General features: G+C 34.2%; 1 protein-coding gene across 1 annotated transcript in view; it reads left to right on the top strand.

Moving 5' to 3' along the window:
- LOC138711802 (alpha-tocopherol transfer protein-like) overlaps window positions 1–15226 on the top strand; it is a 53964-nt gene that overhangs the window by 603 nt on the left and 38135 nt on the right. The window lies entirely within an intron of this gene.

Raw genomic sequence — 15226 nt, 5'->3', positions numbered from 1 at the left:
TACAACTCAAAATTGAGCAGTGTTGAATTACTGCTATACATGGAATCGTTTCGAGATTCACTTTTAACTGGTAAATCGTCATAACTTAGCTTCCAAAAATTATCCGCTAGACGGTAGTTGTGACGTCATTGCGATCATAGACTTTCATAATTCGTTCAATAGCAACAATGCAATGGCATATTTCAATTGTGCTTTAGATTTTTTCTTGTTGTCATTACATGTTTTGGACGAAGAACGCTAAATCTTGTGTTGAAACTTTATTGCTCGGGAAGAGAGACAGTTAAGATTCGTCTTTTTTTGTATCAATAGAGTACCTATTATTTTAGAATGTGACGTTAATTACATAAAAATAATCAAAAACAAGGGTGACAATTTTAATTCCAAAGAGTTACATTTGACGTTCTTCGAGCAATAATATTATAATTCCAGAAAGTCATATTTCGAAATACGATGGTCTTCAAGCAATATATTTCAATCTCTGGTTTTACCATTTCTAATTATGACGTTATTACAACTAATCTTGAAGTAGTTCTAAAAGAATCAATTTCAAATTAAACTGACTTCTGATACTGTTGCTGAAAATATGTTATGGACATGCAAGAGTAGTTTGTAACATTTAGATTTATAATGTTATTGTTAGCAATTTATTTGATATCATTTCAATTTAAGACACAGCTTTTCAGATTATAAATTTTCGTAATTTCAGCGTTTTGAGTGTAATCGTGATAAGTAAAGGAAAGTAAACGATGAAGCTAGTCTTGGAATAGAATTTTCATGAAAGATCTCGTGTGCGCTGGTAACAGTAGACCATCCACATGAAAAAATGTGGCCTTTTATTTTCACTGCAATGACCAAAAATGTGTCCGACTCTGCAAGTTATTCTGTATCAATTCTTAAGGCCCGTTACACAGTCATCCGCATGCTACGCAGTACGCACTACGGATCCGTAGGCATTTGCTTTCACAGTCACGCGTAGCAAATCCGTAGCAGATTAATTATATCAGTTGGCTTCTTTGTTTCAAAATGAGCTTGCTTCAAGGAAAGCTTTTGGCTGCACATTATTTGTATTAAAAAGAGTGCATAATAGACAATATTGTATTCACCCGCTACTAATTCTAAAAATCTTGAAGGAAGATTTTATAAATCTACATAGTGACTTGCGCGAGACCGAAAAAAAGTTCTTTTAACTAATTTCGCAAGTTTATTCAATCGTTTCATGAACAAATTGAAAAAATTACAATAAATGCAGCTTGAACTGGATCTACATAATTATGTCCTACCGAGCGGTTTGCTATTAACATAAGGTGATAAAGATTACTCAGATGAATAAATTATTTATAATCGACATTTTATTATTTCTTGTTCATTATAACAAATTACTAAACATCAATTATTTTTGTTATAATCTATACAGATCAGAGTTTCTCAATCTTTCTAATTTCCTTTATTTTAGTGCGGACCTCTAAGTCTAACCTGTAGATTGTGTAGAATGTACTGTAGTGTTTTTTATTTCTCTTGTACGGAGGAGGGACCCGAAGGCTTACACTGCAGCCTGAGGCTTATTGTGCTTACCAATCTATTCTTGTGAATGATTGGGCAGCCGAACTGCCGCGCTCTTGTACAAGTATAGCACGCTGCACCGTGTATGGATGATGATGATGATGATGATGATGATATGTGAATTAATAATGGCGAAATGAGTCCGAGGTCCAACGCTGAAAGTTACCTAGCAGTTCTGCTTCAATTAGTTGAGGGAAAACCCCGCAAAAACCCCAACCAGATAACTTGTCCCAACAAGGAACTGAACCCGGGCCCGCTCGTTTCATAGGCAGACGTGCTGACCATTACTCCACAGCGGTGGACTATTGTAGTGTTACCCAACCTTTTTTATTTTGAGGTTCCTTTTTTCCTCACATTACTTTAGTGCGGCTTCCTGGCCTGAGGTGTAAACCAGAATGTAGAACATACAAAGTACTAATATGAAATTAGGTATCAATTCAAAAAGAAAAAACTTAATTAGCTTGTTTTAATTTAATGTAAAATTTTCGGATAATAAAATTTTAAAAAGAACAACTTTTAAAATTATTATTATTATTATTATTATTATTATTATTATTATTATTACCATTATTTTTTCATTGTACCCCACTACCAGTTGGTCGGTATCCCTCAGGGCTGCAGCTCCCCCTTCCCGGTTGAGAATCACTGATTTAGATTAAATCTGTTTTAAATACACTGAGGAAATATTGATATTAACTAGGTACTCTTAATTAAATATTCCTTAACTTATTTTATAGATAAGAGGTTTTGTATATACTATATACCGTAGTATGTTGCCCATAATGCTTTGGTAAATTCCCGCGAGTGAAAGAGTATCGTTGGAGGTTGATGGAGATTGGAGAATTGACATCAAGGAAGACTATTGTTCTGTTTGGGAAATGTTTCCAGTGTGACAATGTGAACTAATATTTGTGTATTTTGATGTACGATTTTTCTGAATATTAGCCCTCCGAAAAATGGCAAATGAACAGACTAAGTAAGTGATGTGAATGGGAAGGATGGAATAAAAGTGGGATGGTTCATGTTTTGTATTCGCAAGAGTGTGTTTAGCACTTCCATACAATAATGTAGTTTCTACTTCCGGAAAATGTCCTAACAGCCGGTAATATTGAAATGAGGAAAGAACGAGCCTCATCCTCTTTCATCTCTTTGGTTTTGTTTAGCATAACTAAATTATCCTCAACGGAAGATTTTTTTTCTGGAACTTCTGCCATGTCTTCTCTCATCTTCATCACTCACCTGCATTTCATTGTGTGTTATTGTCCATTTCTGCAAAATTGTGCAATATAATGTCACACATATCACGCCACAACTTCTACCTGATGCCTCTATTTTTGTATTATTCACAAAAAGGATCCCAGAAACATTGTCTTCTATCTAATTGACTGATAACAGCTGCGCATCCAAAATCATAATGCTTTCAAACATGAATTTTACTGCTTATTATGCCGCTACGCTATGCGTAGTACGCATGACTGTGTAAGCCCACACTTGTCCAAGGTATTCAACTGTTCTCCGTAGTCCGTAGCGCGTAGCGGGACGTCCGTATGGATCCTACGGATGCATACAGTACGCAGAACTGTGTAAGCTCCCATATATGTAAGGTATTTTGATACGGATCCGTAGTCCGTAGCGCGTAGCATACGGATGACTGTGTAAAGGGCCTCAGATGTTAACAGTGTCTCATATAGTCTACACTCTACATGGTACAGGAGAAACAAGACAAGGTAGCGAATGTTCTCATGGAGGGGTATAAAAGAGGGAAGCACGGTAAGCAGCCAAAAATCGATGGGAATATCAAAGAAGGTATTAGGCAGCTTACTGATTTGATACCAAAAATTGAGTCACTACAAGCGAACAAATATTTCCAGACATTTAATTGATAGTAGTAAAATCAATTCAGATATTTATGAAGATTACGTGGTCTATTATCTAGAAAAGAATGTTGAGTATGGAACTACACTTTGTTTTGCCGCTTGTTTACTACTGAATATAACAAACAATTTTGTGCGAGATCGTGCATATTTGCTTGTTTTCCGGACAGAACCAATACACGGAAAGTGTGAAATACCACATTCAGTATTCCCAACGTAACACACATAACAATTTCCCTCTTTTTACCGCTTAAGCGCGACATTCATTTTACTGCGTTAGGCTTTTAACATATTATTTTTAGAGACGTTTAACATAGTAATAATTATAAATTGCAAACTTACCACTGCAATTTCACCTAAATTGCACAGTTAATTATTGTTTTTAAATATTTGCAAAAATTAAGTAAACTCGACAACACCACAAAAGTTACTGCATTTGTAATGCAAGTAACATTAAGGAAGCCGTGAAAAAATCAATAGGATTCCAGACTCATCATGGCGGCTACTATGAACGAAGGAGATGTGGATCTTGAAGTTGAAGAGGCTTGGGAACAAGGCTGTGCTTCTCTGGTTCCCGACAAATCCAGAGCAAGGTATGAAAGAGCCTATCAAATATTCACAAATTGGTTGGAAGGGAAAAAAAGATAAATTAATGAAAAAACAATGCTTGCTTATTTCGTGAAAAGGACCACAACTTTGAAATCTGCTAATAGTCTGTGGTCAGAATATTCAATGTTAAAAACTATGATAAATTTGAAATATGATATCAATATTGCACAATTTTCTAGTATGGTGAATTTTTTAAAGAAGAAAAACGTTGGGCAAATGCCAAAAAAAAAATCTAAAGTTTTCGACAGAGAGGACATGATTAAATTTTTAATTGAAGCTCCTGATGACACTTACTTGATGATGAAAGTAGTTATGATAATGGGAATAGCTGGTGCTTGTCGGAGGGATGAGATTACAAATTTGACTATTGATGACATTGAAGACAGGGGTTCAGTCATTGTTGTGAATATTCCCAATACAAAGACAAAAATTTCCCGAACGTTTACAATCATTGACAAACATGATGAAGAAGTTCATTTTTTGGAAATTTTTCGAAAATATGTAAATCTCCGACCAATAAATTCTGCATCACGTAGATTCTTCCATCGATTTTCTAATGGGAAATGTACGAACCAAGTTGTCGGAATGAACACTATTGGTCGAGTGCCTTCAAATATTGCAATATTAAACTTACGGCTTGCAATATTAAACTGAAATGATCCAGATTCATATACGGGACATGCATTCAGAAGAACATCAGCTACTTTATTAGCAAATACAGGAGCCGACATCCTTGCTTTGAAACGGCATGGTGGTCGGAAGTCTTCGACGATGGCAGAGGGATACGTCCAAGATTCTATCTACAATAAAATACGGAATGCCGAAAAGATTTTGCACGACAAAAGCAACATTGGTACTAGGATTCACAAAACTGCAACCACAGTCTCCAGTGCATCGACTTCCTGCCAACCAACCAACCAACCAACATCTTGTTGCACTGAAAGTTTATATGACCGGAGATCAAGCTGACTTGCTTTTGACTCCTCCTTTAATTTATAACACTTTCAAATTGTTCAGTCTAGTTCTTCAGTCCTTGATGTTAATCCATGATGAATTTGTAAAAGATATGGCTGGTATAACTTAGGTTTTATTATTTATGTTTGATGATTAAACTTCTGTAGCAGAGGATTTGGATGATTTTTCAATGTTTGTATAAATTTGAATTTTAAATTTTCCGAAAACTCTTCAATTGATGCTATGTCCAAAACTTCATGTAAAAATTTATTGGATGTTGTGTAATCAGCTCCAGCAATTGTGCGCAGAACTGTTCTTTGTACACCACGCAGTCTTCTCAGTAGAGACCCATTGACAGATGACCAAGCTGGATATGCATATAGGAGGCTAGCTCTGATTATTGTTATATAGAAAGTTTTCTTAATCCGCAAACTCAGCGATGGCGACTTGAATAAAGGATACAAACGTTGAAAATAGCATATCCTTTGGCAGCAATTTTATTCATGTGAGGCTTAAAAGAAAGTCTATGGTCCAAAAGTATTCCCAAATAAGTTGTTTCTTTTTGATTTGGAATTACTACATCAAAACGTTTCAGTTCAAACGGTTCTTGCGGTCTTCTTTTAGTGAAAATTACTACAGAACTCTTAGAGGCATTGATTTTTATTTTCCAATTTATGAGCCAATTTTCTATCTTGTTTAAGTAATCCTGTAAATTATTATATGCAATGTGAATATCCATGTCTGAAGTGAATATAAGTGTGTTATCAGCATAATGGGCGAAGCGACAGTTTTTGTGGCGAGGGAAATCTGCTGTATAGATATTAAAAGTGTAGGTGATAAAACTGCACCTTGAGGAACACCTGCATTTGTTGTTTTTTTGGAAGAGAATGTGTTATTGATTTTCACTTTGAAGGTTCTTTCTGTTAGGAAGCTCTTTATGATATGAACATAGGTATCAGGTAGGTCAGACGTTATCAATTTTATAAGCAAATCTTGAGGCCATACAGTATCGAATACTTTTTCAACATCTAGGAAGACACAAACTGTGTGTTGACCACTAATTATAGTGGAATTTATGTGATTACATAAACGATAGAGTTGATGTGTTGTACTGTGGTGTTCTCTGAATCCAAACTGTTCATTAGGTATGTAACATTTTTGTTGTGAAATAAATTTTAAGATGATTCTTTCCAGGATTTTACTCATAGTATTTAATAAAGTAATTGGTCTTAAATTTTCCGGATATAATGGGCTCTTTCCTGATTTTGGGAGTGCAATAATAACTCCTTTCTTCCATTCATAGGGAAAATAATTTAATCGAAGACAAGAGTTGAAAATCTTTGTGAGATGTGTTACAGCTGGTAAAGGAAGATTTTGTAATAACTGATTATGAACATGATCAGGACCAGGTGATTTCGTAGGGTTTAGATCTTTTATTATGTTTCTTACTTCTGAAGGACAAATAATTTCTGGTGAACTTTCTGGACGTTTACTGAAATAGTTTTGAAATATGAATTCTACATCACGAGTGAAATTATCATTACATTTTGCAAGACTGTTTGTTTGAAACCGTGATTGTAAATCTCTGGCAATAATATCTGCTTTGCCTTGATCGCTATACACTACTGTTCCATCACAGTTCTTCAGCGCATAGTTTTCAGGTCTGGTTCTTTTCCCTGTCAAGGTACGACTAATTTTCCACAATTTTGAAGGCTCTGATTCACAAAGAAGAAGTTTTTCATCAAAATTATCCTGTCTGAGTTCTGTAAGTAAGTTCTTGACTTCTTTTTGAATTTTGTTCAGTGCAGTTTTATCTGCACGAATCTTGTATTTCTGCCATCTTCTTCTGAGTACCCTTTTACGACTTAGAAGTGATTCAAGTTCTATATTTTTATATTGCACTTGTTTATATGAGTCGTAATGAGTAACTCTTTCGAAGGCATCTTTAATTGTATGTGTGTATATTTGTATAGCTGTATCTATATCACTTTTAGTTTGAATTGTTGGATTTCCAGGGATATTGGTAAGAATTTTTTTGTATAAATCCCAATCTGTAATTCTTTCACTCCTCGTGAAAAGTGTGTGACCTTCGCTCGAATCAATAGTTAATAGTACAGGATTGTGATCAGAATTTAAGTCAGCTGTTGTTGTAACGGACAGTATGTTTGCAGTATGATGAAATAGGGCCACATCTAGAATATCAGGTGCAGATCTAGCATTATGAGAGTAAAATGTTGGGATGTCAGGAGTTACAATTGCATAATTATTTTGAGTACTGTGAATCTGTAAGACTTTCCCTCTTGAGTTCTGAGTTAAAGAGTTCCAACTTTGATGTTTAGCGTTTAAATCTCCTAAAATAATTAAATTTTTGGTAGTATGTATGAACTTATCTAAGTCTGATAAGAGCAAAGGTTTTGTAGGTTGGTTGTACACAGCTGCTATTGTCGTTTCACGATGATTGAGCAATATAGTTATGGCAATACATTCAACATTTTCCAGGTTCGATATTTTAATAGGATTGTGAGAAATAGTTTTCTTAATTAGTATTGCAGTTCCACCACCTGGTTTATTTTCCCTATCAGTTCTGTAGATTTTATAATTCTTGATTTTTATATTGTCTGTTCGATTTAAATGTGTTTCATTTACACAAGCAATATCAACAGTGTTGTCTTGCAAGAACTTTGTAAATTCTAATAGTTGATTTTTCAGTCCGTTTGCATTGAAGTTTAAAATAATAAGTGGTTTTGAAATTACTGATTTAGGGTGTGTAGCCATCTGCAGTTGAGAAGACCAGTACACTTTCTATCAGAATAATAATTTTAGACCATGTGTCATTACATTGTCCAAGCTTTTGTGAAACTTCACTTAATTTCTTTAAAATTTGTTGCAGGTTTATGTTTTTGAAAATATTCAGAATGGATTTCAAATCCTCCATGGGGGACGAAGTATTTGATGTGTACATTTTTGTTGGCTTTGAGGGAACCTTCTCTTTGGCAGTGGAGGAATTTCTTTATTATTGAGTGTAGGTGGCATTGATTGTTGTACAGGCTTACTTGATAATCTCATATTGAAAAGGTCAATATGTTTTTTTAAAAACTGGATATTCTCTGTAGTTTGAGGTGTGCTCTCCCTGACAATTTGCACATTTAGGGGTATAATCAGGCCCTTTGAATGGACAATGTGCTATTAAATGTTTATCCCCGCATTTTAAGCATCTTGGTTCTCGTTTACAACCTGAAAATACATGTCCAAAAGATTGGCAATTATGACATTGACGTAAACGAGGTTGAGGGTTATAAGCCTCGACTTTAATGATGATGTTGTTTATGCTGTTTAATTGCAATATTTCTCTTGATTTTGGATTATTTTCCAATGTAATTTGAAAGATGGTTAATCTGTAAGAATAATTCTCATCATTTTTGTTTTGTATCCATTGTTGAACATTCAATACTGGAAAGTTGGGAGACTTAAGTTCGTCTGAAATTTCCGCTTCTGTGATATTGGGTGGAAGATTTTTAATCAGAACTCTTATCGGACGATTGTTGGTCGAAGTAAAAGAATAAAATTCATATTTATTAGCACTGAAAATATCCACGAGTCTATTGTAATCTTTATCATTATCGCACAAATATTTGATACCTTCATTGGAATAAACAATTCTTAGGTTGCCCTGTAGGTTGGTGCGGAATTTCTGATTTTCGGAGAAGAAATTGGGTAGTTTTGTAGTTAAAACAATGGATGGAGGTTTCTTTGTTTTTGATTGTACAGAGTTTGACGTTGTAGACATTTGTGGATTGGAATTGACATTTAGTGAATTTGTCTCTGTTGTTTTTACTACATTTATACTATCAGAGTTTGACGCCATTGAAGAAGCAGTGGCTAGTACTTGAAATTTATTGTTAGTGGGTATGCTTGTTTTTAACCATTCATTTAGCTATTTTGTTTGCTGAATAAAATCGTAATGGTCTTTTTGGATGTAAATACTCATCGTCATCGCTGTCATTTGGTTCTTTCCTCACCTTCAATTGTTTCATTGTTGATTCTGCAGATATGTGTTGAAAATTATTTATTGCATTATTCGAAGTTTGAGAGGTTTCCATTTCTTCATTTATAGTTTCACTTGGATAGAGGGATTTCTGATTCTGAATTGAGATGCGTGGTAAGTCTGTGCGTAAATCAAATTGTTCATTAACTAATGTAGTGTCCATGCTTGAGGATCAAGATCACTCGAAACACTCGCACAAAACACGAAAATATATATACTGTTCACAAAGAAAATAAGTATTAGGATCAATAATAAAATGTAAAATAGTAACACTAAGTATTAACACAATTGGAACACTTCACTTTAACACGTTAAAATCTGACAAACTATTTGTATACTCATCAAATTACACCAACACAATCACGTAATTCGAATCGTCCGCCCACTTCCTGCCAGACGGAGGGTTTATCAAATGCTGCCATCTATAGTGCTAATGCTTCAACTTCGTCGGAAACTGGAAAATCAATATTCATGCAAAAAAGTTTCACAATAGAAAAACTGGTGGTGGTGCTCCAGTGACTCTGAATAACTGCACAAATGTGACAATTAATTTTAATGTGCACAAATAAATAATTTTGTTGTAATTTCAATGTGCAGAAATAAATCATTTTCTTAAAGTATTAAAATGAAAAAAAAAAAAAAAATTACATAACCTTACCGTTTGTTTTAAGTTCGCATTTATGGACTGGGGGGGGGGGAAAGACGTATATCACGGCCTGCTGGAGTATAGTAAACACAGAAAACATTTTATAGGAACAATGTTTTCCGAAGTTGCCGTCATTAAACAGAAACCAAGATGGAGATTTTATTGCAACTAATTAGAAATTGTCTTTCAGGTATGTAATAAACAATCTTCGCACAAAATAATGCACGATACACGAGCGGTATGTTTGTTTTCATGTTCTCGGAAATTAAAAAAGCTCAACTACGTTTCGCTTTTTCAATCTTTTCCTCGAACATGAAAACGTCAACATATCGCTCTTGTAACGTATATTACTATTTTGCGAGATCGTGCGTATTTGCTTGCTTTCCGCACAAAACCAATACGCGGTAAGTGTGAAATACCAAATTCAGTATTCCCAACGTAACACACATAACAATTTCCCTCTTCTTACCGCTTAAGCGCCATATTCATTTTACTGCTTTAAGCTTTTAACATATTTTTTTAGAGACGTTTAACATACTAATAATTATAAATTGGAAACTTACCACTGCAATTTCACCTAAATTGCACTGTTAATTATTGTTTTTAAATATTTTGCACCACAAAAGCAACATTGGTACTAGGATTCACAAAACTGCAACCACAGACTCCAGTGCATCGACTTCCTGCCAGACGGAGGGTTTATCAAATGCTGCCATCTATAGTGCTAATGCTTCAACTTCGACGGAAACTGGAAAATCAATATTCATGCAAAAAATTTCACAATAGAAAAAACTGGTGGTGGTGCTCCAGTGACTCTGAATAACTGCACAAATGTGACAATTAATTTTAATGTGCAGAAATAAATAATTTTGTTATAATTTCAATGTGCAGAAATAAATCATTTTCTTAAAGTATTAAAATGAAAAAAAAAAAAATAATAATAATTGCATAACCTTACCGTTTGTTTTAAGTTCGCATTTATAGACTGGGGGAAAAAAAAGACAGACGTATATCACGGCCTGCTGGAGTATAGTAAACACAGAAAATATTTAATAGGAACAATGTTGAAGATAGATATATTTGTTTTCCAAAGTTGCCGTCATTGAACAGAAAACAAAATGGAGATTTCATTGCAACTAATTAGAAATTCGTCTTTCAGGTATGTAATAAACGATCTTCGCACAAAATAATGTACGATACACAAGCGGTATGTTTGTTTTCATGTTCTCGGAAATTAAAAAAGCTCAACTACGTTTCGCTTTTTCAATCTTTTCCTCGAACATGAAAACGTCAACATATCGCTCTTGTAACGCATATTACTATTTCGTATTGAAAAAAATATCAATGCGATCTCTACACTGCATACGTTAATAACGAGGAGGAGAAAAGAACCGAATGGAACAAAAAAATACAATTAAAACTAGAATGATACTTTCCAAGAGGAAGAAGTGTTGGTCGCCCTAAACTACGTTGGAGCCAGCAATTCTGAGGGGACCGGAACGGGTCTTTGGGCCTACGTCGTGCTGCTGATGTTGATGATGAAGAACTTGAATGAAAAAAAAAAATTCCTGTATCCCGTACTGACACGAGAGGTGATAAAATACACGGAACACAATTATTGCAGTTTACGATTTACAAACAGTGATGCAATTGCTCAAAGAGGATTTAGGCTATCAGTCTTCTATTAAAAGTCGGAAATTAAAAGTAATGAAGTTCACTGTCTACAATTTTCAAATTAATTCCTGTGAATTTTATGTCTGGCATGAAAACAATGGACATACAGGTGTTAACGTAATGCGAATGACTGTATATGCGGATGACTGTATCGTATATAGGGAAATAAAAAGTAATGAAGATACTACTCTTCTTCAGAATGACCTCAATAGAATAAACGATTCGGCAATGGCCAACAAAATGAAAATAAACTCTATAAAGAGCAAAGCCATTAGCTTTACAAGAAAAAGAAGTAAAATTATCGCATCGTATATGTTAGGGGATGAAACCATTCCGGAAGTTAACAAATGTAAATACCTCGGAATAACATTTAGCAGCGATCTCGGCTGGGGGAACACGTTACTGACACAGCGGGAAAGGCATGGAGGGCGTTACACGTTGTGATGAGGGTACTAAGAAAAGGCTCTGATAAATCCAAAGAGATTGCATATAAATCACTAGTTCGTCCAGTAATGGAATATGGTGCTGCATGTTGGGATCCTTACAGACTAGAACATATTAAGTCACTGGAAAATATTCAAAAACGGGCTCTCAAGTGTTGTCGTAATAATTCACCATTAAAATGGGACACACTCATTGACTGGAGAACGTGAATTCGATTATGCGTAATGTTCAAAACATATAGAGGTGAGCCTGCCTGGAGAGAAATAAAAAATAGATTGCAGCCGCCAAATTACTCTTCAAGGAACGACCACTCATCTGAATTGAAGGAAAGGAGACAGAGGACGGACACTGGAAAATTTTCTTTTCTCAATCGTACTATCAGAGACTGGAATGATTTACCTGCAGACTTACTAAATGATTTACAACAACCAAAAATGTGTTTCAAATAGGCTTAAGGACTTTACTAATAGACGGCAGTATATTATAGACACTATTTATAAGGTGTAATTGATATCTTGTTATTTGAAGTGTTCTATCAGTAAGGAAGTGTGTTGTGTCGGTGAAGTGTGTAGTGTCAGTGAAGTCTATTGTGTAAGTGAAGTGTGTTTGTGTCAGTGAAGTGGCTGTGCAAAGTATCTGAACAGTGAAATGGTTTTGAAGTGTTAGTGAAATCAGGATAGAATCAGTGCAGTGAGTGAGTTGACAGCGAAATAAGTGTAATGCCGAAAGGTACTTGTGCAGGTATAAACCTGTCACACTCGTGGGTCCTAGTTCGAACTCAGGGTTATGATACAAATTAGATTTACTTTAAATGTTATTTTAAGTGATCATGCATCATTTAATTTAGGATGCTCCTTGTTGTTGTTGTTATTATTATTATCATTATTATTATTATTATTATTATTATTATTATTATTATTATTATCATTATTATTATTCTTATTATTATTATTATTTATCATTATTATTAATTATTGTTTTATTATTAGTTGTGTTTATTATTAATTGTCATTATTGAGTGTAATTAGTTACCACTGCCACCAGGTATATACCCATTTGCAGACTGAATAAATACATACATATATACGATACATACGAACATGTATACTTCGATAATTGAAAGAGAAGGCTGACGACAACAGGCAGAGGGATTTCATATTTTACTCTGACATTTGCGCAGCCCAGCAAAAAAGTACATTTATGATTGCCGGGTATGTGTACGCATTCAGGCTTGTTAATGTAAAAAGTGTCACCTACAAATACCTCATAACGGGACATACGCAGAACGAATGTTCAGTCCTCGGTAGGAGAGTGAAGCGCCAATTGGAAAGTAAACAGCAGAAACATTTATTTCTGTGATTAGAACTTCGACAAAAACAGGAGAACCATTTCACGTAAATGAGATGTGTTACGAACATTTTTATGACATGAAACAGTTGCAGACGGATCTAGGTGCTATTAATATGGGAGTTGTGAAGATTACAGATATAAAAGTACTTATCTTAAAAATGAAAGATGGGAATCAGTATATAGTCAAAGTGATATGAACAGTAAATTCAACGAATTCCATAAAACATTTATAACTATTTTTGAATCAAGTTTTCCTGTAAAGTATAAAAATGAAACAATATGCAATAATAGATGGATTACACAATGTACTAAAATCTCATGCAAAACCATGATATTATGCATACAGAGCAGAATTAACAATGATACAAACTTAAAACAACATTACAAAAATTATTCAGAGATATTACACAAAGTAATCCAAAAAGCTGAAGAATTACATTATAATGCAGCGGTACAAAACTCTCATAATACAATAAAAAAACTTGGAACATAATTAAAAAGGAAAGTGGACGATCAAAAGATAAACTAACAAACTATACCCGTTTATCTAACAATGCAAGAACGTCAGACCCAAAAGAAATTGCAAATATATTTAACAAATATTTTCTTACAATAACTGATAACCTCAACTTCACCCAAGATAATGTTAGTAACAGTTCAGACTCTTTTACACAATATTTTTCGACAAAATTCCCAAATATTCAAATATTTCCAACAAACAAACAAGAAATAATTGTAATTATTAAAAATCTAAAGTCAAAAAACTCCTCAGGGTATGATGAAATGAGAAGCAAAATATTAAATGCGAGTTCACATATTATAGCTGGGTTACTAAGTTATTTATGTAACAATTCAATGTTCAATGGTATGTTCCCCGAGAGATTAAAATATTCATTTGTTATTCCTATCTTCAAAAAGGGAAAAACAACGTCTCCAGAAAATTACAGATCCATATCACTTCTACCACTCTTCTTCAAAATCTTTGAAAAGTAATGTATAAAAGATTATATCATCATCTAGAAAGATACATTTTAGTCCCAGAACAGTTTCGAGTTAGGAAAAATATAAGCACGGAAAATGCAATATTTAGTTCAACTTACAAAATTCTGGACGCAGTTAATAAAAAATTGCAAGTTGGAGGGATTTTCTGTGATTTATTCAAAGCATGTCACTGTATAAATCATAAAATGCTGTTAGACTAATTAGATTGTTATGGAATTAAAGGCGTTGCACACTAATGGTGTCCTCATACTGTATTTTATAGATAGGAAACAGAAAGTGAAATCAATACAACTATGAAATCTACCACGACATGGTGAATTCCTCAGGGATAAATATTAGGTCCCCTACTCTATCTAGTGTTCATAAATGATCTTGCCCCCCTAATAAAAGATGTAGATCATGCCATATTATTTGCAGATGACAGAAGTATATTAATTACAGCCAATAACTCCAACACATATCAATCTTCACAAATGATCTTGCCCCCCTAATAAAAGATGTAGATCATGCCATATTATTTGCAGATGACAGAAGTATATTAATTACAGCCAATAACTCCAACACATATCAATCTTCACAAATATGTAATGGTTCTCAATCAATAAATTAGTATTAAATTGTAAGAAAACTAACATAATTCTATATAATTCTCTCCAAATTCAACATCGGAAATTTCTTGCGCAAGAATTAACAATAGATCCCTATTAGAAACAACAATAACCAAATTTCTTGGCTTAAAAGTCGATAATGTGTTAAATTTGAAAAATCATAATAAAGAACTTATCCCCTAACTAAATTCAGCATGTTTTGCTATTAGATCTATGCAAGAGATAGTAAATATCAATACCTTAAGAACAATTACTTTGCATACTTCCACTCGGTAATAAGTTTTGGAATAATATTGTGGGGAAATTCCACAGATATAGTACCCTACAAACAAAACTCAGCTCGGACTCCTCGCCGTGCGCATGCTATACCCTTCTTATTCCCCTGCAGTAGGCTTGAGAGCATGCTGGAAACGGGAGCATACGTCATCTGCGCGAGACAGGCACGCCAGCTGATTTCTGC

This window comes from Periplaneta americana, chromosome 13, assembly GCF_040183065.1.
Source record: "Periplaneta americana isolate PAMFEO1 chromosome 13, P.americana_PAMFEO1_priV1, whole genome shotgun sequence".
Taxonomy (NCBI): domain Eukaryota; kingdom Metazoa; phylum Arthropoda; class Insecta; order Blattodea; family Blattidae; genus Periplaneta; species Periplaneta americana.
The sequence above is the reverse complement of the archived record's forward strand: the minus strand, read 5'-3'. Positions and strand labels throughout refer to the sequence as shown.